Raw genomic sequence first — 26,762 nt, forward strand, 5'->3', positions numbered from 1 at the left:
AAAGACACATGTACCCCAATATTCATTGCAATAGTTTTTACAATAGCCAACATATTTAAACAACATAAATGTCCACTGATAGATGAATGCATAAGAATATGTTGTATATATAATATTACATATATATGTATCTCTTATGTACAATGAAATATTACTCAGCCAAACCAAAAAAAGAATGAAATCTTGCCATTTTTGACAACATGATGGATCTAGAGAGTACTATGCTAAGTGAAATAAGTCAGAGAAAGACAAATACCTTACATTCTCATGAGTATGTGAGAATATAAAAAAACAAAGCAAACATACAAAATGAAAACAGACTCATAGATACAGAACATAATGGGTGGTAGAGCAAAGGCGGGAATGTGGGAGAATACTGGTGAATTATAAACCTCCAGGTATAAAGTAAATAAGCCACAGGGATGTAATATGCAGCATACGGAATATGGTCATAACATTGCAATAACTTTGTATGGGGGCAGATGGTTACTAGATTTACTGTGGTGATCATTCCATAATGTATGCAAGTGTCATAGTGATTTGACACCTGAAAATAACATATTGAACATCAACTATATTTCATTAATAATTATTTAAAATGTCTATGCTCAGAAAAGAAGGCTAGAAGGATATAAAACAACACACTAAATGTGATCTTTGGGTGACAGAAAAATAAACAGCCATTGTGCAGTGAATTCAAAGGTTAAAACAAGTACCATTCAAAATAGGTAAGCAATACTGATCAGGGTAATACAATATAGCTAAAATGAAACTTTAAAGTGTGTCAATCTTTCGTTTATCTTACTAGAATTTAGATATATCAAATACTCTTTGCATGCCCTCATTACACACACACACACACACACACACACTTTTCCGGTAAAAGAATTTGATCTGGATTCTCATTAAACAGCTTTTATTTCAACATGAGGAAATGGCTTATTGAGCTCTCTAGTCAAGGGGAAATGAACTAAAAGCTTTCTGTCTTCTCCTAACTACTTTAGACAGTGTCTGTTGTAAAATGCTCACACTATTAACTTCTCAAATGAATCATAATACATGAGGATATCCAAATTTAATGAGATAAATAGAAGTATGGCTAGACTACAAAATTATTATTGAGAAATATATTTAAAGCACTAAACATTTCCCTGATTTGGTTATCCAGTTAAAATGATCCTACTGCTGTACCACTTCTATTTAGTCCATTTAAAGAAGAGAGAACTAGCATGTTGTACAGGAAGCTACTGAAATGCTTCCATTGCAATAATACTTGGCATCTAAGATTTGGTTCAGGTTTTAGATCTCAGGTAAGTTTTGTTTTTTAGGTTTTCATCCCCTTCCTCCCTAATTATTGACACCATAAAACAAGAGAAGAATAATCTGACTTACTAAAAAGTTCTTTTTTAACTGTTAAATTATGATTTAACTATTAATATGGACAAGTGAATAAACCCAGTCAGTGTACTGGGTTTATTTTTAAAAATGAAAGTGAATGGAATAATTTTGAAGAATTGGCTGAACTCAAGATGATACAATTGAAAAAGTATTTTAAGACAAATTCTCCACAAAACCACATTCCATACAAACATTTCCTTTGTATTAATGGCCACACAACTAGATTATATATACCTTGAAGCAAGTTGACTGTACATTTAAAGTTTTCATGTCCCAGCACAGTGCCATGAGAATAGTAATGCTCAATTACTGAAATGTTTCTTGCCATAGATGATAACTGTGATAGGCAGGATTCTAAAGATGTCCGCCCTACTGTAAGATTCCTGCCCCTGGTTATTCAATCAAACACTACTCTAAGTACTGCAGAGAAGGGACTTTGCAGATGCAATTAAGGTTATTAGTTGACCTTACAAAAGGGTGACCTTACAAAAAGTATCCACAATTACCTAGGCAGATCTAACCTAATCACACAAACTATTAAAGGCAAAAATATTCTCCAGATGCTGCAGGGAAAAAAGGTAGAAGAGGATGTCACTTGGAAGCATCAGGAGGATTTGACTCCCAGTTGCTGGCTTGGAGATAAAGAGAGACACAGATCAAGAAAACAGATTTAGTCCTAGACCCACAAGGAACTAAATTCTGACAACCTGAAGAAGCCTGGGAAGTAAATTCCTCCCCAAAGCCTCCACAAAGGGTCACAAATCCTATCAACACCTGAATTTTGACCATAAGGTCCTGAGCAGAGAACCTTATCTGCAGAAATATGAGACGATAAATGGACATTGTTTTAAGCCTCTAAATCTGGGGCAATAGGAAGGTAATGCAAAAATCAAATAAACATGATTTTTTTACTACGTTGCTGTTGTTTGGTCGCTAAGTTGTGTCCGACTCTTTGCAACACCATGAAGCGCAGCACACCAGGCTTCCCTGTCCTTCACTATCTCCGGAGTTTGCTCAAACTCATGTCCATTTACTATGTAGGATCTTAACATTGGGTCCTATATACAGTCAAATTCACAATGGTGCCCCTTATTTCACAAACAATTCTCTTTGGGGAAAGAAGCTAGAATTTAAATCTACAAGCCTGGTGCAGACTCAAGCATTGTTCCAATTCACTCAGTTGTGCAATGCTACCTAGAAGTCTTCCTTTTCACTGTCTTTTCAAATCGGATGCCATATTATTTGGACAGAGGATTTGATTTTGGAATTTCTCATTTCAATTTGAATTTCTCATTTTTGTTTTCTCCAAGAGATCCTTGATTTCTCTTTTTCCTCTGAATTCCCTAGTTGTATGTTAATGTGTCCCTATCTTATGTGTGTGTGTGTGTGTTAGTCGCTCAGTTGTGTACAGCTTTATGGACTATAGCTCGCCAAGCTCATCTGTCAAAGGGATTCTCCAGGCAAGAATACTGGAGTGGGTTGCCATTCCCTTCTCCAGGAGAACTTTCCAACCCAGGGACCAAACCTGGGTCTCCTATGTTGCAGGCAAATTCTTTACCATCTGAGCCACTGGGAAGCCCTATCTGAAGCCTCTTTAAATCCTGTTTGCTGCTGCTGCTAAATCGCTTCAGTTGTGTCCGACTTATACTCCTTTAATTTGAAGACTTTTGAGGAATGTGACTTTTTAAAAATAGGCTAGGATACACACTGTAATGTAAAATTATATGTAAATTTTCATGTGTAGTTTAAATAATAATAAGTGACTAATGTATCTACCCACTATCCAGGTCATCCTATGCTATGCTAAGTCACTTCAGTCGTGTCCGACTCTGTGCGATCCCATAGACGGCAGCCCACCAGGCTCCCCCGTCCCCGGGATTCTCCAGGCAAGATCGCTGGAGTGGGTTGCCATTTCCTTCTCCAGTGCGTGAAAGTGAAAAGCGAAAGTGAAGTCGCTCAGTTGTGTCCGACTCCTAGCGACCCCATGGACTGCAGTCTACCAGGCTCCTCCATCCATGGGATTTTCCAGGCATGAGTACTGGAGTGGGGTGCCATTGCCTTCTCTGAGGTCATCCTATATCCCCCAAATTCTCTGCAGGCTCCTCCCTAGTTAAATTCCCTCACTACTTCCAGAGATAACCACTATCCTCATTTTTGTGTTAAACATTCTCTTGCTTTTCTTTATAGCTATTGGCGAAGAAATATCAATAACCTCAGATATGCAGATGACACCACCCTTATGGCAGAAAGTGAAGAGGAACTAAAAAGGCTCTTGATAAAAGTAAAAGAGGAGAGTGAAAAAGTTGGCTTAAAGCTCAACATTCAGAAAACGAAGATCATGGCATCTGGTCCCATCACTTCATGGGAAATAGATGGGGAAACAGTGGAAACAGTGTCAGACTTCATTTTTTGGGGCTCCCAAATCACTGCAGATGGTGACTGCAGCCATGAAATTAAAAGACGCTTACTCCTTGGAAGGAAAGTTATGACCAACCTAGATAGCATATTCAAAAGCAGAGACATTACTTTGCCAACAAAGGTCTGTCTAGTCAAGGCTATGGTTTTTCCTGTGGTCATGTATGGATGTGAGAGTTGGACTGTGAAGAAGGCTGAACGCCGAAGAATTGATGCTTTTGAACTGTGGTGTTGGAGAAGACTCTTGAGAGTCCCTTGGACTGCAAGGAGATCCAACCAGTCTATTCTGAAGGAGATCAACCCTGGGATTTCTTTGGAAGGAATGATGCTAAAGCTCAAACTCCAGTACTTTGGCCACCTCATGCAAAGAGTTGACTCATTGGAAAAGACTGATGCTGGGAGGGATTGGGGGCAGGAGGAGAAGGGGACAACAGAGGATGAGATGGCTGGATGGCATCACTGACTCAATGGATGTGAGCCTGAGTGAACTCCGGGAGTTGGTGATGGACAAGGAGGCCTGGCGTGCTGTGATTCATGGGTTCGCAAAGAGTCGGACACAACTGATCAACTGAACTGAACTGAACTGATGCTTACCTAAACAACACATTTTTAGCTTCCCTTGTTTCGAACATAAAGTTTGTGAATTTCTATAAAAAAAAAAAAAAACTCCTGCTGTGATTTTGATTGTGATTGTCATCCCTGCAACTCTGGAAGCCTTTATTTCTGCTCCATATTGCACCAACTGAAACCCCCATTAAAAGTTGAAAAGAGGGACTTCCTTGGTGGTCCAGTGGATTAGATCCCCGTGGAAAAGAAATGGTGAGAGTGGAGATCTTTACCTTATTTATAATTTTAGGAGGATATCATTCAGTCTTCTGCCATTAAGTTTGGTTTCAGTTATAGGTTTCTCATAGATATGCTTTATCAGATTAAGTTAATCTTCTATTCTTAGACTGCTGAAAGTTTCTTTTTTATTGTAGTAAGATATACATAACAAAAAATTTTTCCCATTTTAGCCATTTTGAAGTATACAGTTCACCATTTGAAGTATATAGTTTAGTGGCATTAGGTATATTCATATTGTTGTGCAACCACGGCCACTATCCATCTCCAGAATTTTTCATCATCCCAAACTAAAACTCTGTGGCTATTAAACAATAAATCTCCATTCCCTTCTTCCAGGTCACAAGAATCATCATTTCCATGAATTTGCCTATTCTAAGTAACACATATAAATGAAACCGTACAATATTTTCCTTTTATATCTGGCTTATTTCACTTAGCATAAAGATTTCTAGGTTCATTCAACTGTAGCATAAATCAGAATTTCCTTCCTTATTAAGGCTCAATATTATTCCATTTTTGTATGCATATATTACATTTTCTTTATCCAGTTATCCATCAATGGACACTTGGGCTATTTCCATCTTTTGGCTATTGTGAATAATGCTGTTAGGAACATTGGTGTACAAATAACTCTTCAAATCTCTACTTTCAATTCTTTTTGATATATACTCAGAAGTGGAGTTGCTGGATAAGAGAGTGCTGCTGCTGCTAAATCGCTTCAGTCGTGTCCCACTCTGTGCGACCCCATAGATGGCAGCCCAACAGGCTCCCCCATCCCTGGGATTCTCCAGGCAAGAACACTGGAGTGGGTTGCCATTTCCTTCTCCAATGCATGAAAGTGAAAAGTCAAAGTGAAAGTGAAGTCGTGTCTGACCAATAGCGACCCCATGGACTGCAGCCCACCAGGCTCCTCCATCCGTGGGATTTTCCAGGCAAGAGTACTGGAGTAGGGTGCCATTGCCTTCTCCTGGATAATAGAGTAACTCTAGCTTTAATTTTTTGAGGAACTGCCATACTATTTTCCATTCCATTTTACATTCACTTCATTAACACACAAGGTTTCTAACTTCTTTACATTCTCACTAACACTTGTTATTTTCTATTGTTTAAATAATAGCCATCCTAATGGATGTGAATTGGTATCTCTGGGGTTTTGATCTGCATTATTCTAACGATTAGTTAGCATCTTTTCATGTGCTTGTTTGCCATTTTTATATCTTTTCTGGAGAAATATCTACTCACAAGTCCTTTGCCCATTTTTATTTATTTTTATTTTATTTTTATCATAAAGTTTAATTATGGTTCAGAAAAAATTGAGTGAATAACCTTCTCTTAAAAAATATATTGACTCTGTAGACTGCAGTTACTGGGGGCAGGGAGGGTAGATGGCAGCTGGTAAGTTAAATTACCCTATTTTCTATTCTTAAAATGACAAGAAGTCCCACATCCAGTCTGATTATAGAGATGCATGTGCCCCAAGTGGCTGAGAATAAATACAACAAGAAAGGCAGAAGCTGTAAAGCTAAGGACATGCAACAGGCTCTAAGAGAAAGTCTCAGAAATACCCAGAGTGGCAACAAAGAACGTTTGGCTGGAGTTTGAAGTTCTTTTTAGTTGTCTTTGTCTTTTGCTCTATGCTTAAGGATGTGTATGTAATTGTAAAAATAAAATAAAAAATAAAAACACATGAACTTGATGTAATTCCCCTTTTTGTTAATAGGTGCTTCTCTGTACAGCTCCTCCACTTCCTCATCTGTAAACTGGTCTCCCACTGTGGTCAGCAGTTCTCTCAGGTAATCCTCCTGAATGGTGCCAGTTGCTTCTTCATCAAAGCAAGCAAAAGCATTTCTGATGACATCTTCTGGATCTGTGCCATTTAACTTTTCACCAAACATTGTGAGAAACATGGTAAAATTTACAGGACCTGGAGCCTCATTCATCATGGCATCCAGATACTCTTCAGTCGGATTTTTTCCCAGGGAAGCAAGCATGTCATGCAAATCTTCCTTGTTGATGAACCCATCCTATTCTGGTCAATCATGTTGAATGCCTCCTTGAACTCCTGAATCTGGGACTGGTCAAACACGACAAACACGTTGGAGGTCGAGTACTGAGGGAGCTTCTTGGTGGTCTTGGTCTTTGCTCTTTTGCTCAACATGGTGGCAGTTAAATCCCTAACTCAGCCGCAAGAATACTAGAGCTTCAGGAACCTCCTCACTGCCTGGCTGCTGCTACCAACTCCCCTTTGCCCATTTTTAAATTTCATGATTATCATAGTTGTTGTTGCTGTGAATTTTAAAAATTCTTCCTATATGCTGGATATTAATCTCTTGTTAAATATATGATTTGAAAATACTTTCTCCTAGAGTTTTTTTCTAGTTAGAAATGGAGGTTAGATTTTGTCAAAAGCTTTTTGTGTCTGTTGATGATATTTTAAAATTTTTTACTTTGTTAATATGATGAATTTTACTTTTAAAAATGCTTTGTTGAGACATAATTCATATCACCTGTTTTTAAGAGAGTATATAATAGAACCATTATCACAATCACTTTTAGAACATTTCATTTTTCCAAAAAGAAACCCTGTATCTAATAGTAGTCACTCCTATTTCCATCTGTATTAATCAGCTACCATATTAATTAACTGTCATAACAAAAAACCACAGAGTTGGTGGCTTAAACAACAGAAATTTATTTTCTCACAATTCTGGAGGCTGGAAATCCAGATGGCCGTCATTGTGTGGTATCCTCAGATGGCCTTTTTTCTATCTGTGTGCACTCCTGGTATCTCTTCATCTTCTTGCAAGGACACACTAGTCCTACTGGATGAGCGTCTTATGTTCCTTAAAGGCCCTATCTCCAAATACAGTTATATTGGAGTTAGAGCATTAACCTATGAATTTTGGGAGAATACAATTCAGTGCATAATATTCTTCTTTCTGCCATTGCCCCCCAAATTAATTTCCTTCTTGAAATCAAAATACATTCACCCCATATCAACAGCCGCAAAAGTCTCAACCCATTCCATAACCAACTCCATCATCAAAGTCTCATCTAACTAACATCTAAATCAGATAAATAGGAATCTTAAGCTATGATACATCCTAAGCCATAATTCCCATCTAGCAGCACTTATGAAACCAGACAAGTTAGGTGGTTCTAAAATACAATAGTGGGACACGCATAGGGTAAACGTTCCCATTCCAAAAAGGAGAAACTGGAAAAAAGAAAAATGTCACAGTTCCCAAGAAAGTCCTAAATCTATGAAGACAAATTCATTTAGACCTTAGGACTCAAGAATAATCCTCATTGCCACAACTGTCCCCCTGGGCTCAGTTCAGAGGGAGCAGGCAAAACACCCAGCACCTAGTCTTTCTCTAGAAGGGTTAAACTTCATCTTTCCCAGCTGCTGTCCAGTGGTCTCGGTTTTAATCAGACAGCATCTGGGTGGGAAATTCTCAGGAGCCTGAAAGACCTTTAGGGAATATCTCTTTCCTTCTGCCCCTAGCTTACTCCAAGAGCAAAACCAAGTCCCCAGCTATTCCCTGGAAGGAGCTTGTCCACATATCTAACATCCCAACTTTTATAGCTGCCACCTGAGGAACTGGCTCTCAAATCAGTTAGCTCTGAGAGCCAAAAGGGCTCAGCATTCACGAATATCATGGGACTACATTAAACTAATAGGCAGTTTTATACAGAAATGCAAGCATTTCTCATAATTATTACCCCTAGGCTCAGCACAGAGAAAACAGGCAAAAAAATTTTTACCTGGAAGAGCTTTGACTGCATACTTTCCCAATTGCTTTCCAAGGGTTGAGGGTTAGGCTTCGGATTAGCTTGCACCTGGGAGCTAATGGGGCTTGCACTTAGTAGTCATCTGTGAGACTAAAGGGTGTGTGGGAACTTCAGGCACCTCCCCACCCCAAATCCATTAAGCCCAGCAATGAAACCAAGTCTGTAGCTTCTCCTTAACAGAATCTGGAAAAATATCTAGCAGTCTACCTTCTATGTCTGCCAGCTGAGGAAATGGCTCCTAAATCACCTGCCTGTGGGACATGATGGTGTTTAGCATTCACAAGTTCTCTGGGACCACAGAGAACAAAGAGGTAGTTCTATATGGGTTCACAAGAACTTCTAGGGGATATTCCCTCTGGCTCATCACAGATTGGTTAGGCAAAAACAACCAGCTCCTGATTTTGCCCTTAAAGAACCTAAACTGCATATCTAAAATCCTGACTTTCCCAGCTGCAGCCTGAAGATCAGGCTTCTAATTAGCCTAACCTGAGAAGCTGAAGAGGCAGGTAATAAGAGAAACTCTCTGAAAAAGAAATTAAGGGAACTTACTTATAATAGCATCAAAAAGAATAAAATGCTTAAGGATAAATTTAACCAGGAAAGTGAAAGATCTATACACTGAAAACTGCAAAACACTGATGAAAGCAATCGAAAAAGGCACAAATAAAAGGAAAGATAATCTAGCTTGTGATTGGAAAAATTAGTACTGTGAAAATGTCCTTACTGCCCAAAGTGATCTACAGATTCAATGCAATCCCTATTAAAATTCCAATTGCACCTTTGCAGAAATAGAAGAAACAACCCCCAAATTTAAATGGACCCACAAAAGATTCCAAAGAGCCAAAGTAATCTTAAGCAAGGACAGCAAAGCTGAAAGCATCTCACCTGATTTCAAACTACATTATAAAGCTATAGAAATCAAAACAGTACAGGACTGGCCTAAAAATAGACACATAATTCTGGAACAGAATAATGAGCCCAGATAGAAACTCATTCATATATGGTCAATTAGTTTTCAACAAAGGCACTAAGAATACACAATGAGGAAAAGATAGTTAGCTTCAAAAAATAGTTTTAGGAAATCCAGATATTCACATGAAAAAGAATTAAACTGGACCCCCATCTTACACCATACACAAATATTAACTCATAATGGATAAAAGATTTAAAAGTCTTGAAATCATAAAATTCCTGGAAGACAACATAGAGAAATGCTTCTTGATACTGGTCTTGGCAATGATTATTTGGATTTGACAACAAAAACAAAGGCAAGAAATATTACCCTTTTGTTAATTGCTTCCTTTGTTCCCCTCTGGTCTTCCTTTGCTATTTTTTTTTAAATAGCAAAAAAAATAGTGGTATACTTTAAGTTTTTTCTCTTTATCTTTTGTGAACCTACTAGAGATTTTTCTTTGTGGTTACCACAAGGGTTACATAAAACATCTTATAGTTAGAACAGTCTGTTGTGAGGCAATAACAACTTAGTCATATACAAAAACTCTACACTTTTACTTCTCCTCTCATATTTTATGCCATTGATGCCACACTTTAGTTTATATAGTAATCCATTAACAAGTTATTGCAGCTATAGTTCTTTTTAATACTATTGTCTTTTAACTATTATACCTAAAGTTAAAAGCACCATCACTACAGTATGATTTTGAATTTGACTACATTTTTACTTTTCCTTTTAGTAAGTTTTCATGTTACTAATTAGTAGTCTTTTGTTTCAACTTGAAGAACTTCCTTCAGCATTTCTTATAAGGCAGTGGTGAAGAACTCAGATTTTGTCTGGGAAAATCTTTGTCTCCTTTTCTGAAGAACAGTTTTTTGTTTTTGTTTTTTTTTTAATTGGAGGATAATTGCTTTACAATGTTGTATTGGTCCCTGCTATATACATCAACATGAATCAGCCATGGCTATACATATGTCCCCTCCCTCTTATACTCCTTTCCCATTCCCCAACCCATCCCACCTGTCTAGGTTGTCAGAGAGCACCGGGTTGAGCTCCCTGCATCATATAGCAAATCCCCACTATCTATTTTACATATAGTAATGTATATATTTCAATGCTACTCTCAATTCATCCCACCTTCTCCTTTCCCACTGTGTTCACAATTCTGTTCTCAATGTCTGTGTCTCTATTGCTACCCTGCAAATAGGTTCATTAGTACCATTTTTCTAGATTCTATATATCTGCATTAATACATGACATTTGTTTTTCTCTTTCTGACTTACTTCACTCCCTGTAACAGGCTCTAGGTTCATCCATCTCACTAGAACTGACTCAAATCTGTTCCTTTTATGGCTGAGTAATATTCCATTGTACATCTATACCACAACTTCTTTATCCATTCATCTGTTGATGGACATCTACATTGCTTCCATGTCCTAATTATTTTAAATAGTGCTGCCATGAATATTTGGGTGCATGTGTCACTTTGAATTATGGCTTTCTCAGGGTAGATGCCCAGTAGTGAAATAGCTGGGTCATATGGTGGTTTTATTCCTAGTTTTTAAAGAAGTCTCCATACTGTTCTCCAAAGTAGATGTATCAATTTACATTCCTACCAACTTTCAAGTTGTGTTGTTGTGCAAGAGTGTTCCCTTTTCTCCACATCCTCTCCAGCATTTATTGTTTGTAAATTTTATTATCATGGCTATTCTGACTGGTGTGAAGTAATACCTCATTGTAGTTTTGATTTCCATTTTTCTAATAATGAGCAATGTTGAACATTTTTTTTTCATGTGTCTATTGGCCATCTGTATGTCTTCTGAAGGACAGTTTTGCCGAGTATAGTGTTAGTTGGCTTTGTTTTTTTTTCTTTCAGTACTCTGAATATATCATCCTTCTCCCTTCTGGTCTGCTAGGTTTCTGTGGAGACATCTGCTGATATCCTTATGGAAGTTCCCTAGAATATAAGGAGCTGGTTTTCTCATACTGCTTTCAAAATTCTCCTGTCTTTGAATTTTAACAACTTTATTATAATGTGTTTCAGGGTAATCTTCTTTGAGTTGATCTTGCTTTTTGGTCCTTCAAGCTTCATGTACCTGGGTGTCTAGATCTTTCTAAAAATTTGGGAAGTTTTCAGCCATTAGATTTTGAATAAACTTTCTGCCCCTTTCTGGCTCTCTTCTCCTTCTGAAATTCAATGATGTTTATTTTCATTTGCTTGAGGTTATCACATAATTCACGCAGGCTTTCTTCACTCTTTTTTACCTCACTCTTTCTTCTTGTTCCCTGGGTTGGGAAGATCCCTGGGAGAAGGGAAAGGCTACTCCAGTATTCCAGCCTGGAGAATTCCATGAACTGTACAGTCCGTGGGGTTGCAAAGAATCAGACACGACTGAGTGACCTTCACTTTCTTCTTGTAACTAGCTAATTTCAAAGGAGTTTGCTGATCTGTTTTTGAAGCTATTAAAATTTTAAGTTCTAACATTGTATTTTTCAGGTCCAGTTCTGTTTACTTCTTTTTTACTTTATTGAATGATGAAGTGAAGTGAAGTTGCCCAGTCGTGTCCGACTCTTTGCGACCCCATGGACAGTAGCCCACCAGGCTCCGCCGTCCATGGGATTTTCCAGGCAAGAATACTGGAGTGGGCTGCCATTTCCTTCTCCAGGTTATCTTCCCAACCCAGGGATCGAACCCAGGTCTCCTGCATTGCAGACAGATGCTTTTACCGTCTGAGCCACCAGGGTATAATGTAAACCAATTAAAATCAATTGGGTCCAAGATGACAAGTCAAATTCAAGTAAACCTTATTGAATGATGACTATTGTTTATTCCTATAAATCTGTTTGTTCTTGATATTTGTTTTTTAACATGATTAAGCTATTCAGAAACAATTTTTATTCTTTCAGGTCTTAATTTAGTATCTGTGTGGTACCAGGGCAGCATTTACTTTAGGATTTACTTCTCCACTACTGAGGCAAAACTTTTGACAATTCCACCTGATGCCCTGAAAATGATGAGATTTTTCCACCTTCACTGGTGGGAAGAGAAATTATTCTCAGATTTGTCTGCTGCTACTGCTGCTGCTAAGTCGCTTCAGTCATGTCCGACTCTGTGTGACCCCATACACGGCAGCCCACCAGGCTCCCACGTCCCTGGGATTCTCCAGGCAAGAACACTGGAGTGGGTTGCCATTTCCTTCTCCAATTCATAAAAGTAAAAAGTGAAAGTGAAGTCACTCAGTCATGTCCGACTCTTCGCGACCCCATGGACTGCAGCCTACCAGGCTCCTCCGTCCATGGGATTTTCCAGGCAATTGTCTGAGCTCTCTCCAATTAATTCAGGTGGTTCTTTCCTTTGGATTTGTGTAGTTTTCTCATATATATTCACCAATCATTACTTACTAGTAAACTTGATGGGAATTGTTTGTAAATTTCAAGAGTTGTCTCTGTGCAGCTCCCTCCTCTCTAGTACTCTGCCCCATTAACTCTAGCTTCGAAGACTCTCCTGATTCCTATCCTGTCCCTTCAATTCAGGATAACTGATAACTTCTGCTTTGATTCCCCAGGGATCCTTGTGCACTGCCTAGAAACTCTCTCCAGGTAATAAGCTGGTGGAAATGGAGGGTGTGCTGGGTCCTTTTCCCCTATAAGGAATCATTGTCCATTGTTGCCTGAAATTCGGTGTCTTGAAAAGTATCATTTCATGTTCTTCCTTTAATCAGTTGAAGGTGATTTCTGAAAATGGTTCACTATTTACTTGAGCCAAAAAACTCCACAAAATCATGCAAATAAAGAGGCTTGAGTCTTTGTGTCCAAACTTTAAGAACACTGACAAAATTACTCAGGTCATCAATACTGCATGTCCAAAAAGCCACCAAGTATCTGAAAGATGCCACTCTACAGAAGCAAGGTATGCCATTCTGTTACAATGGTTCAGTTCAGTTCAGTCACTAAGTCAAGTCCGACTCTTTGTGACCCCATGGATTGCAGCACAATGGGATTTTCTGTCCTTCATCTCCTGGAATTTGCTTAAACTCATGTCTTTTGAGTTGGTGATGCCATCCAATCATCTTATCCTCTGTCATCCCTTTCTCTTCCCACCTTCAATCTTTCCCAGCATTAGGGGCTTTTCCAATGAGTTGGCTTTTCACATCAGGTGGCCAAAGTATTGCAGGTTCAACTTTAGCATTAGTCCATTCAGTGAATATTCTTGGTTGATTTCCTTTAGGCTTGACTGGCTTGATCTCCTTGCTGTCCAAGGGACTCTTAAGAGTCTTCTCTAGCACCACAGTTCAAAAGCATCAGTTCTTCTGTGCTCAGCCTTCTTTATGGTTCAACTCTTACATCCATACATGACTACTGGAAAAGCCAGTTGGCCAAATAAGTGGATAGAGCTAGACACAGAGTCAGTGGCCCAAAAAGAGTGCTATGCATGCTTAAAAATGCAAAGAGAAATGTTTAACTTACAGGTTTAGATGTAGGTTTTCTGGTCATTGAATACATCCAGGTGAAAAAAAATCCCCCAAGATGCACTGTGATGCTAGCATTGGATTAACCCATGCATGAGCATCTCTGCCACAAATTTTCCACAATTTGTTCTTGTGGAAAAATAAATTGCTCCTAAACCAGAAGAGGAGGCTGCATAAAAGAAAAATATATCCCAGATAAATTGAAGAGACAAAAGTTTATGAACTAGAAATAAATTCAGCATAAAATAAGAGCAAATAAAAGTAAAAAGAAATAAAACCCCAAAACTGTTGTTTCATGTATTTTCATAGTATTTTGATTATTTCAGGTAGGAGGATACATCTAGTCCTTGTAATTGCATTTTGACCCAAGGCAGAAATGCAGTTTGCTTAGTTTTTAGGATTAAGCATCTATGTTTATGAAAAAGGCTAGCTTATAATATCCCTTGTACTTTCTTTGTGAAGTGTTGGTATCTTATGGAAGTTTTGATAAATTTATGTTATTTTTCTAAGAATCTCTACTTTTAGATTATGCTTAAAGCAAATTTAAAATTATTCTAAAGATTTAATATCCTATTAAATTTTTAAAGTCTGCAGCATGTGTAGGTACATATCCTCTTTCATTACAAGTATTGCTAATTACTGGCTTCTTTTTCACTTAAACAGCTCACCAGATACTTCTCAATTATACTAGTCTTTTGAAAAAACAACTTTTGGCTTTTTATATTCTATTTTATACTTGCTTTTCATTTCATTCAATTTTCATACCATTATCATCTTTTTTATACTAATTTTGCTCATTTTAAAACTTCTAGATAGATGTTTAACTAATTCACTTTTAGTCTGTCTTTTTTAAAAAATGTTACCTATTGGTGGCTATAATAGATTACTCTAAATACTGTTTTAGCTGTACTCACACAAGCTTTGAAACATAGTACTATGCTATCAGTTCAGTGGAAGTGAGAAATAGATTTAAGGGCCTAGATCTGATAGATAGTGCCAAATGAACTATGGATAGAGGTTCGTGACATTGTACAGGAGACAAGGATCAAGACCATCCCCATGGAAAAGAAATGCAAAAAAGCAAAATGGCTGTCTGAGGAGGACTTACAAATAGCTGTGAAAACAAGAGAAGCAAAAAGCAAAGGAGAAAAGGAAAGATATAAACATCTGAATGCAGAATTCCAAAGAATAGCAAGAAGAGATAAGAAAACCTTCTTCAGCCATCAATGCAAAGAAATAGAGGAAAACAACAGAATGGGAAAGACTAGAGATCTCTTCAAGAAAATCAGAGATACCAACGGGACATTTCATGCAAAGATGGGCTCGATAAAGGACAGAAATGGTATGGACCTAACAGAAGCAGAAGATATTAAGAAGAGGTGGCAAGAATACACAGAAGAACTGTACAAAAAAGATCTTCGCGACCCAGATAATCACGATGGTGTGATCACTCACCTAGAGTCAGACATCCTGGAATGTGAAGTCAAGTGGGCCTTAGAAAGCATGACTACGAACAAAGCTAGTGGAGGTGATAGAATTTCTGTTGAGCTATTCCAAATCCTGAAAGACGATGCTGTGAAAGTGCCGCACTCAATATGCCAGCAAATTTGGAAAACTCAGCAGTGGCCACACGAATGGAAAAGGTCAGTTTTCATTCCAATCCCAAAGAAAGGCAATGCCAAAGAATGCTCAAACTACCGCACAATTGCACTCATCTCACACGCTAGTAAAGTAATGCTCAAAATTCTCCAAGCCAGGCTTCAGCAATATGTGAACTGTGAACTTCCTGATGTTCAAGCTGGTTTTAGAGAAGGAAGAGGAACCAGAGATCAAATTGGCAACATCTGCTGGATCATGGAAAAAGCAAGAGAGTTCCAGAAAAACATCTATTTCTGCTTTATTGACTATGCCAAAGCCTTTGACTGTGTGGATCACAATAAACTGTGGAAAATTCTGAAAGAGATGGGAATACCAGACCACCTGACCTGCCTCTTGAGAAACCTGTATGCAGGTCAGGAAGCAACAATTAGAACTGGACATGGAACAACAGACTGGTTCCAAATAGGAAAAGGAGTACGTGAAGGCTGTATATTGTCACCCTGCTTATTTAACTTATATGCAGAGTACATCATGAGAAACGCTGGGCTGGAAGAAGCACAAGCTGGAATCAAGGTTGCCGGGAGAAATATCAATAACCTCAGATATGCAGATGACACCACCCTTATGGCAGAAAGTGAAGAGGAACTAAAGAGCCTCTTGATGAAAGTGAAAGAGGAGAGTGAAAAAGTTGGCTTAAAGCTCAACATTCAGAAAATGAAGATCATGGCATCCAGTCCCACCACTTCATGGGAAATAGATGGGGGAACAGTGGAAACAGTGTCAGACTTTATTTTTGGGGGCTCCAAAATCACTGTAGATGGTGACTGCAGCCATAAAATTAAAAGACGCTTACTCCTTGGAAGGAAAGTTATGACCAACCTAGATAGCATATTGAAAAGCAGAGACATTACTTTGCCAACAAAGGTCCGTGTAGTCAAGGCTATGGTTTTTCCTGTGGTCATGTATGGATGTGAGAGTTGGACTGTGAAGAAGGCTGAGCGCCGAAGAATTGATGCTTTTGAACTGTGGTGTTGGAGAAGACTCTTGAGAGTCCCTTGGACTGCAAGGAGATCCAACCAGTCCATTCTGAAGGAGATCAGCCCTGGGATTTCTTTGGAAGGAATGATGCTAAAGCTGAAACCCCAGTACTTTGGCCACCTCACGCGAAGAGTTGACTCATTGGAAAAGACTCTGATGCTGGGAGGGATTGGGGGCAGGAGGAGAAGGGGACGACAGAGGATGACATGGCTGGATGGCATCACTGACTCGATGGATGTGAGTCTGAGTGAACTCCGGGAGTTGGTGATGGACAGGGAGGCCTGGCGTGCTGCGATTCATGGGGTTGCAAAGAGTCGGACACGACTGAGTGACTGATCTGATCTGATCTGATCAGTTCAGTTCAGTTCAGTCCAGTCGCTCAGTCCTGTCTGACTCTTTGCGACCCCATGAATCGCAGCACGCTAGGCCTCCCTGTCCATCACCAACTCCCGGAGTTCACTCAGACTCACATCCATCGAGTCAGTGATGCCATCCAGCCATCTCATCCTCTGTCGTCCCCTTCTCCTCCTGCCCTCAATCTTTCCCAGCATCAGAGTCTTTTCTTGTGAGTCAACTCTTCGAGTGAGGTGGCCAAAGTACTGGGGTTTCAGCTTCAGCATCATTCCCTCTAAAGAAATCCCAGGGCTGATCTCCTTCAGAATGGACTGGTTGGATCTCCTTGCAGTCCAAGGGACTCTCAAGAGTCTTCTCCAACACCACAGTTCAAAAGCATCAATTCTTCGGCGCTCAGCTTTCTTCACAGTCCAACTCTCACATCCATACATGGCCACAGGAAAAACCATAGCCTTGACTAGACGGACCTTTGTTGGCAAAGTAATGTCTCTGCTTTTCAATATGCTATCTAGGTTGGTCATAACTTTTCTTCCAAGGAGTAAGTGTCTTTTCATTTAATGGATGCAGTCACCATCTGCAGTGATTTTGGAGCCCTCAAAAATGAAGTCTGACACTGTTTCCACTGTTTCCCCATCTATTTCCCATGAAGTGATGGGACTGGATGCCATGATCTTCGTTTTCTGAATGTTGAGCTTTAAGCCAACTTTTTCACTCTCCACTTTCACTTTCATCAAGAGGCTTTTTAGTTCCTCTTCACTTTCTGCCATAAGTGTCGTGTCATGTGCATATCTGAGGTTATTGATATTTCTCCCGGCAATCTTGATTCCAGCTTGTGCTTCCTCCAGTCCAGCGTTTCTCATGATGTACTCTGCATATAAGTTAAATAAGCAGGGGGACAATACACAGCCTTCACGTACTCCTTTTCCTATTTGGAACCAGTCTGTTGTTCCATGTCCAATTCTAACTGTTGCTTCCTGACCTGCATACAGGTTTCTCAAGAGGCAGGTCAGGTGCTTTGGTATTCCCATCTCTTTCAGAATTTTCCACAGTTTATTGTGATCCACACAGTCAAAGGCTTTGGCATAGTCAATAAAGCAGAAATAGATGTTTTTCTGGAACTCTCTTTCTTTTTCCATAATCCAGTGGATGTTGCCAATTTGATCTCTGGTTCCTCTGCATTTTCTAAAACGAGCTTGAACATCTGGCAGTTCATGGTTCACCTATTGCTGAAGCCTGGCTTGGAGAATTTTGAGCATTACTTTACTAGCATGTGAGATGAGTGCAATTGTGCGGTAGTTTGAGCATTCTTTGGCATTGCCTTTCTTTGGGATTGGAATGAAAACTGACCTTTTCCATTCGTGTGGCCACTGCTGAGTTTTCCAAATTTGCTGGCATATTGAGTGCAGCACTTGCACAGCATCATCTTTCAGGATTTGAAAGAGCTCCACTGGAATTCCATAACCTCCACTAACTTTGTTCGTAGTCATGCTTTCTAAGGCCCACTTGACTTCACATTCCAGGATGTCTTGCTCTAGGTGAGTGATCACACCATCGTGATTATCTGGGTCGCGAAGATCTTTTTTGTACAGTTCTTCTGTGTGTTCTTGCCACCTCTTCTTAATATCTTCTGCTTCTGTTAGGTCCATACCATTTCTGTCCTTTATCGAGCCCATCTTTGCATGAAATGTCCCGTTGGTATCTCTGATTTTCTTGAAGAGATCTCTAGTCTTTCCCATTCTGTTGTTTTCCTCTATTTCTTTGCATTGATCCCTGAGGAAGGCTTTCTTATCTTCTTGCTATTCTTTGGAACTCTGCATTCAGATGCTTATATCTTTCCTTTGCTCCTTTGCTTTTTGCTTCTCTTGTTTTTACAGCTATTTGTAAGTCCTCCTCAGACAGCCATTTTGCTTTTTTGCATTTCTTTTCCATGGGGATGGTCTTGGTCCCTGTCTCCTATACAATGTCACGAACCTGTGTCTATAGTTCATCAGGCACTCTATCAAATCTAGGCCCTTAAATGTCTTTCTCACTTCCACTGTATAATCATGAGGGATTTGATTTAGGTCATACCTGAATGTTCTAGTGGTTTTCCCTACTTTCTTCAATTTAAGTCTGAATTTGGTAATAAGGAGTTCATTATCTGAGCCACAGTCAGCTCCTGGTCTTGTTTTTGTTGACTGTATAGAGCTTCTCCATCTTTGGCTGCAAAGAATATAATCAATCTGATTTCGGTGTTGACCATCTGGTGATGTCCATGTGTAGAGTCTTCTCTTCTGTTGTTGGAAGAGGGTGTTTGCTATGATCAGTGCATTTTCTTGGCAAAACTCTATTAGTCTTTGCCCTGCTTCATTCTGTATTCCAAGGCCAAATTCGCCTGTTACTCCAGGTGTTTCTTGACTTCCTACTTTTGCATTCCAGTCCTCTATAATGAAAAGGACATCTTTTTTGGGTGTTAGTTCTAAAAGGTCTTGTAGGTCTTCATAGAACCGTTCAACTTCAGCTTCTTCAGTGTTACTGGTTGGGGCATAGGCTTGGATTACCTTGATATTGAATGGTTTGCCTTGGAAACGAACAGAGATCATTCTGTCGTTTTTGAGATTGCATCCAAGTACTGCATTTCTTGCTATACTTCAGTACTGTGCTATACTTCATTTCAAAACATTTATAATTTTTTCTTTATTCCTTTTTTGACTAACGAGTTAATCAGAAAAGTGTTTCTTACTTTCAAACATACAGGGATTTTTCTATGTATCTTTTTATTATTTATTTCTAACTTAAAAATGTTATGGTCAATCTCATAGTTCTGTCCACTTAGAGATTTCCCCTCAACACTGCTATAGTTTAGCAACATTCCATATTTTGTTTCATGCAACATATGGAGTCAATTCCTCTTTGATCCAAGCCTAAGCTTTTCCTTCCTCCATCAGCCATCTTATAGACCATCCCCCCAATAAAGCCATGTAGGTGTGAGCTAAAGGAGACACCTTACCGTAATAGAGATGGTGATATGGGGGTCTAGCTCCCTTTTTCATGTACCCTATTTGTGCCTTCCAAACTCCTCAAGTTTGGTCTCTGAACTATCATTTTCATTGTTTAATAGATTGCTACTAAATTAGCTCATAATGGAAGGTCTTGTAGCAGCTGCTTGATGTCTCATGCACATGTGCTCAACAGCATGTCAGGAGATGCTTTTCAAAAAGCATGTAAGTCTCTGCTGCAAAAAGTATGACCTTGCTCCAGAACCCTAGGGATTTGTGCTATAGTTCTCTCATTAAAGCTTGTGAGAGATTCCTCTTAATGTTTTTATCTACCATGGATCCTCTACTACCAAGGGATCTGCCAAATTATATGATCTGAGGAGCAGGGCAACTTGCATTGCAGCCTAGACCTACTGTAGAATCTTCCTCACTCAAATCTGAAAACCTTCTAAATTTCAAAATAAATGGTTTGGAGCAGTATATACTGTTTCCAAAATTCAAATGGATCCATCAATTGTTGTGTCCCCTAGTATGGAGTACCTGGTGTAATAACTTGCTCTTTACTTAGAAGGGTTGTTTCATCAATTCCTAGACCTCCAGAATCTCAAAGATGTCAATGATGTGGCAGGTGTCTGAATCTTTATAGACTTATCTTTCACTCTCTAGCAAGTATGTATCTCACTAGAGTTTCAAGAGTTTTTGTCATTTCCTGCTTGCCAAGTCTGACTAGTATGTCATTATATACTAAATATACAGAATCATGCACCAGTGAAATGGTTTTATGGACTATCAAGACAATTGAGGTCCCTGCAGATTACTTTGACAAATTTCAGGAGCATTAATATAGACTCAAGACAGCTTGTACGTACTGCTGACATGACTATTTTTTTTAACTGAAGTACAGCTGATTTACAATGGTGTATTAGTTTCTGCTGTACAGAAAAGTGATTCAGTTATACATAAATATATATATTCTTTTCCATATTGTTTTCCATTATGGTTTATTACAGGATATTGAATATATTTCCTTGTGCTATACAGTGGGACCTTATTGTTTATCTATGTTACATAAAGTATTTTATATCTGCTAATCTAAAACTCCTAATTTATCCTACCCTACACCCTTGGTAACCATAAGTTTGTTTTCTAAGTCTGTGAGTCTGTTTCATAAATAAGTTCATTTGTGTCATATTTTAGATTACATATATAAGTGATATCATAAGGTATTTGTCTTTTTATGACTTACTTCACTTAGTATGATAATGTCTAGGTCCATCCATGATACTGCCAATGGCATTATTTCACGTTTTTTATGACCCAGTAGTAGTTCATCATGTATATATACCACATCTTCTTTTTTTTTTTTTTTCCCGTTACAGCTCCATTTTATTTAGAAGATAGCAGGAGAATCCAAGACTTGAAGAGAAGGGAGTGGAGAAGTGCGTGGGGAGGGAGAAAGAGAGCGAGAAAGAGAGAGAGCGAGAGAGAGCGCGCGTGCATGCACGAGGGGGGGGGGGGCGGGGGGGGGGGAGTCCCAGAGAAAGCGCTTTGGCTCCTCCTTTTATATCTTTTTTCTTCCACCTGGGCCTGCCCTATGCAAATTGGGCTTAGCCAGCAGTGCTGTTTGTTCTGCCTGAAGTTTTCACTCTGGTCCTCAGACCTTCCTTTGACCTTCCTTGTCTTTTAGCCACCGCCATTTTGGACTCCTTTTCCCTATTCTACCTACCTAACATTCCCCCCTCAAGAGATGGGAGGCCCAATTCTTTGGGAATAGGGGTGTCGAGGTCTTTCTGGCTACTTCCTGCTGAACTGGGGCGGCGAGGGGTATTGGGCCTCCCCCTCTTGCTAGTCTCAATCCTGAGTCCTTATAGCGGTGTCCAAGGGTGTGTGATATTTTCCGTGGTCAGCTGTAGTTTTATATCTTTGTTGAACTGGCACTGCGTGTTGTAGCTGGTTGACCTGGGCAGAGACAAAACAGGTTAGACAATTCATAGTACATGGAATAATCATAGGCATCATCAATATAGCATAACAAGGACTAGTAGGGACATTACCACATCTTCTTTATCCATTCATCTGCTGATGGACATTTAGGTTGCTTCCATTTTTTTCTCAGTTATTGTAAATAGTACTGCTATGAACACTGGGGTGCATGTATTTTTTCAAATTAGAGTTTTATCAGGAAATCCAAGGAGTGGGATTGCTGGATCATATGGCAACTCTATTTTTAGTTTTTTAAGGAACTTCCACACTATTCTCCCTTGAACATAGTAGCTGCACCAATTTACATTCCCACCAACAGTGTACGAAGGTTCTCTTTTCTCCACATCCTCTCCAGCATTTGTTATTTGTTGACTTTTTAGTAATAGCCATTCTGACTGGTGTGGGATGGTAACTCATTGTAGTGTTGATTTGAATCTCTCTAATAATTAGCAATGTTGAGCATCTTTTCATGTATCTCTTGGGCATCTGTATGTCTTCTTTGGAGTAATGTCTATTTAGGTCTTCAGTTTTTTGATTGGGTTGTTTGTTTTTTTGCTATTGGGTTATATGAGCCATATGTACATTTTAGAAATTAAGCCCTTGTCAGCTGCTTCATTTGCAAATATTTTCTCCCAGTCTGTAGTTTATCTTTTCATTTTGTTTATGGTTCCCTTTGCTGTGCAAAAGCATAAAAGTTGATTAGGTCTCATTTATATTTGCTTTTACTTCTATTGCCTTGGGAGACTGACCTAGAAAACATTGGTACAATTTATTGATGACCCTACTATTTAAAAGCAACTTGCTTTTGATCTTTTACTTATGAGAATTGATAGAATGGTTTTGAAGATCAATAGCTGAATATGAAGTGCCAGGCTTTGTTGATCTCTAAATAAAGATACCACATCTAGCAGCCATTTGTTTAACTTTAGTCAAAAACCATCTTCTACACCTCACCTGGGAACACTCGTGAAGTGAATAAAAATATAATGCATCCTTTAAATTGTTCATGTTGGCACTAATCTCAGTAATTCCACCGAGGTTGCAGTATCACTTCTGATTTTCTGTTGGCTGGAAAAGAGGTACCAAGGTTTCTAACTGAACTTTCATACCTTGGTGGGTTTTGGTCAACTGCTAAGTATATGCATCCCAATTGTGTATACAGGGGACAGAGAAATAATCAAAAGGTGGATTTGTAGATCCTTGGACCCACTGAGTGTGCTTGAGTCAGGGCTCCATTTATCACCTGGCTTTCATGAGCCTCTACTTCAACTGAGGAGCTAGTGATGGCATTTGGGGTCTCTAGTAATAATGTTAGTGCATATCCTGTATCTAACAACTCTAGAAAGGTCTGACTCCAGGCAAATAAAAGTATTTTAAAATGTCGGCAGTCAGTCTCACAATACTGTTATTATGTCTTCATAATTTTTAGAGCTTTCCATGTCTCTTGGGTTATACCATTTTGTGGATTCATAAGATGATGCCATATTTTTCTCCTAATATTTGAAATTTTTTTCATAGATTTGAAGGTGCATTTAAAAAAAAATTTTTTTTTTTTTAGGCCATGACACATGGTTTGTGGGATATTAGTTCCCTGATCAGGAATCAAACCCTGGCCCATGGCAGTGAAAAGCCTGCATCCTAACCACTGGACCACCAGGGAATTCCCTGAGGGTACATTTCTGACCATGCCTAGCAGGCCTAGATTTTACTAACTCCAAGCTGATACGCCCAATTCTTTCATCATTTTTCAAACCCATTACTTGTCAATCAGAATAAAAGTAGCAGTTCCCTACATTGTTTACAGCATTATCCTGATATTCAGCCTACTTTTTAGTCAACTGCTCTGTTTTTAGCAGAAAAGAATGTCCAGTAGCTGACTGGAGAGCTGAAATCATCCTTCACTACAGCACCATGTCTTTGTGCCAATTTCCTGATCAGCAGTCCTCAAGTAGTTGGTATGGCCTATAGCATCTTCTACAGTTAAATCACTTGTTTATGTTTTCTTTAATCCTCACTTAATCGTGTGCCCTCATGCTTCCTCTTAGGTTTCATTCAGTACAACTTCTAAAGCAACATCTATTTCTGTACAACTATACCTGAACAAGGGATTCAATAATCACCCACTGGTGTATTTCACAGATGAGTCTTAGCCCAGCAATCTTCAGTGAAATTTCTCAGTACAAACTGTTCTCTTTAACATTTCAAAAATTTCCTTAGAAGTTTAATCATGAGTAACAAAAATAGGTTCTTAGAATCTTAGGCTCTCAGAATGCCTCATACCCAATTTCTCTCATCTTCCTAATTCTCCACAGCCCTACAATGTATCAGTAGGTACAAGAACAAAAGCAAAAAAAAACAAAAAAAAAAGAACAAAAGCAGACATTTATTGAATTACACATTTCAGTAAACTTATCACATTTTGTTTACCAATTTTATTAATCTGCTAAGTAAATTTCAAGCTTTGGTAGAGGCAATGGTATATTTTATATGACACAGCATAATAAAATGAAACTTTTAAATATTTTCATTACTGTATCTATACTTTTTCATTTTGATTAAGTATCTTCCTTATAGATAATATTTGTTTTCTTTCAAGCAGGCCCTAGTTTCTTTTAGATGTGAGTTTGTGTCCATGTTGATTTTCATTCAGTCAGTTCAGTTCAGTCTCTCAGTCATGTCCGACTCTCTTTAAGAGACCCCATGAACCGCAGCATGCCCGGCCTCCCTATCTATCACCAACTTTCATTACTTGGTTAAATAACTGGAGCCACTTACGATAGGAGTGTTTGAAATAATGTTGTAGAGTAGGTCAGCTCTAATAGCTTGACCTAATTTACATAGGCTACCCACTCCAGTTTACTTGGGCTTGCTGCCCTGGTGGCTCAGACGGTAAAGAATCCCCCTGCAATGTGGGAGACCTGGGTTCAATCCCTGGGTTGGGAAGATCCCCTGGAGGAGGGCATGGCAACCCACTCCAGTGTTCTTGTCTGGAGAATTCCCATGGACAGAGGAGCCTGGAAGGCTATAGTTCATGGGGTCACAGAGTCAGACATGACTGAGTGACTAAGCACAGCACAATTTACATTGCCCTAATTCTAAGATTTTTCCAGTACTTCCTCACCTTTAAATTATACTTTGCTTTTATCCTATAGTTGTTTTCCAATCCATTAGGCACAATATTTGGTGCCCCCCTTGCTCTTAAAAATCTCCCCTTGAGAAAGGCCAGATTTAAGAACCATACCCCTCTTCACTGTCAACAAAAAAGTTGTTTTATTTGTCTTAAGTCTACACTGTGTTCACTCTGCCTAATACACATTTTTTTTTTTTAATATGTATAGCAAGCTGTAAGGCTTTATCTTCAGAGAGCAAACAGACCCCTCAAAAGAGAGCCATGTTATGGTATTCCGTCATAAAGCTACTGTGGCTTATAGCTTGATACTCAGCTTTGTAGATAACAAAATCTATTCATTTAGAAAAAATGATACATGGCAATCATTCATAGAAGACTGATATTTAACCCAAATAATTTATAAATGAAATTTACTAGACAGTCATACTGGCACACTATCATAGTCTCATCTTACTAATAAAAAGCTTTTCTGAAGCAAATGTATACTTATAAGGTTACATGGTAACAATGGAATCCAAACAAAGTGGAAATAATTGGACATCTACTGAAAACAAGATAATATCATCTCATCTATTATGCATGCATCTTTTGAATAGTTTTAAAATAAATCAAATGTTTGCTATGGCCAACCAGGATGCTTATCCTATTAGCTTTGCCTCTCTGGCTAAGGTGCCATCTGACAACCAGAATGAATTTAAAGGATATAAGCATTCATAGGAGGTTCTGGGATATGTCTGGGAAATAACCAAAAAAGCTGGATCTCTTGCAGGCACATGAGAAGGGAGGGAAAATGAAACAGAAACAGCTAATTTAATGAATGCTTTCAAGAATATGGGCCATGTAAGTACATGATGGAATGGTAGCTAGACTGAGGATGTGAGATTGAGGAAAAGATTTTTCTTTTTTAGGTTAGGTGAGACTTGGATATGTTTAATGTTGATGGGAAAAAAAATTAACAGTTGACAAGAGAGATAAGAGGAAATTAGTGATGAAGGGGATAAGTCCCTGAGGATACAGAGAGGGATTCAAAATAAAGGTAAACAGATTACCTAGAGGGAAACCTAAACTTCACTCAGGTGAACAAGAGGTAAACCGAGTGCAGATTAAGTTTGTAAATGCAGGGGCAGGAAAGTGCAGAAATTCTCTGATGGCTGCCATTCTTTCTCTGGAGGAGGAGGTAAAGTCACCTGCAAAATATGTATCTGTGTGTGGGTGTCATAATAGACTTAGGAGTAGTGAAGATTTGATCCATGTGGAGATAAAGATTAATACAAAGAATCTTTAGGCAATGGCATAAAATTAGGGTAAGGTTAAGCTACTTTACAAAGAGATCCTCAATATTCAGTGGTTTCAAAAAGACAGAATTTTATTTCTCTCTTATGTAATAATCCAAGGAGAATGCTCGAGGTCACATAGGCACCCAGGTTCTTTCTATTTCGTTTTTCTGCCATCTCCTATGGTGTTTTCCTCATCTACATGATTGAAGTTGGGTTGCAGGCAATTCCAGCTCAAGAGAACAGAAAAGACCTTGGAGGAGCACATATCTAATATTTTAATGCCCAGGCCTGAAGTTATACACATTTCTGCTTGTAGCCTTCTGATAAGAACTTAGTCACTGAAAAGGCTGGGAAATATAGTGTCTGGCCACTGGGCCCAGCTAAAACTCTAATTACAGAAAAAGGAAAAGGACCAATTTTGGTGAAATATTAGTAGTGTTCTCCACAGTATGGTTGTATGCTTTTCCCAAACAATATATAACAACGTAAAAATAGGGGGAAAAAAAGGACAGTTAATGAATTGAG

The 26,762-nt window shown here is 38.8% G+C and overlaps 1 protein-coding gene and 1 pseudogene across 1 annotated transcript in view; both read right to left on the reverse strand.

Moving 5' to 3' along the window:
• Window positions 1-26,762, reverse strand: part of CCDC18 (coiled-coil domain containing 18) — a 216,461-nt gene that overhangs the window by 32,073 nt on the left and 157,626 nt on the right. The gene's annotated exons all lie outside the window — the stretch shown is intronic.
• On the reverse strand, window positions 5,916-9,388 carry LOC129655120 (myosin regulatory light polypeptide 9-like; annotated as a pseudogene).

The sequence above is a fragment of the Bubalus kerabau genome, chromosome 6 (genome assembly GCF_029407905.1).
Source record: "Bubalus kerabau isolate K-KA32 ecotype Philippines breed swamp buffalo chromosome 6, PCC_UOA_SB_1v2, whole genome shotgun sequence".
Lineage (NCBI taxonomy): Eukaryota > Metazoa > Chordata > Mammalia > Artiodactyla > Bovidae > Bubalus > Bubalus kerabau.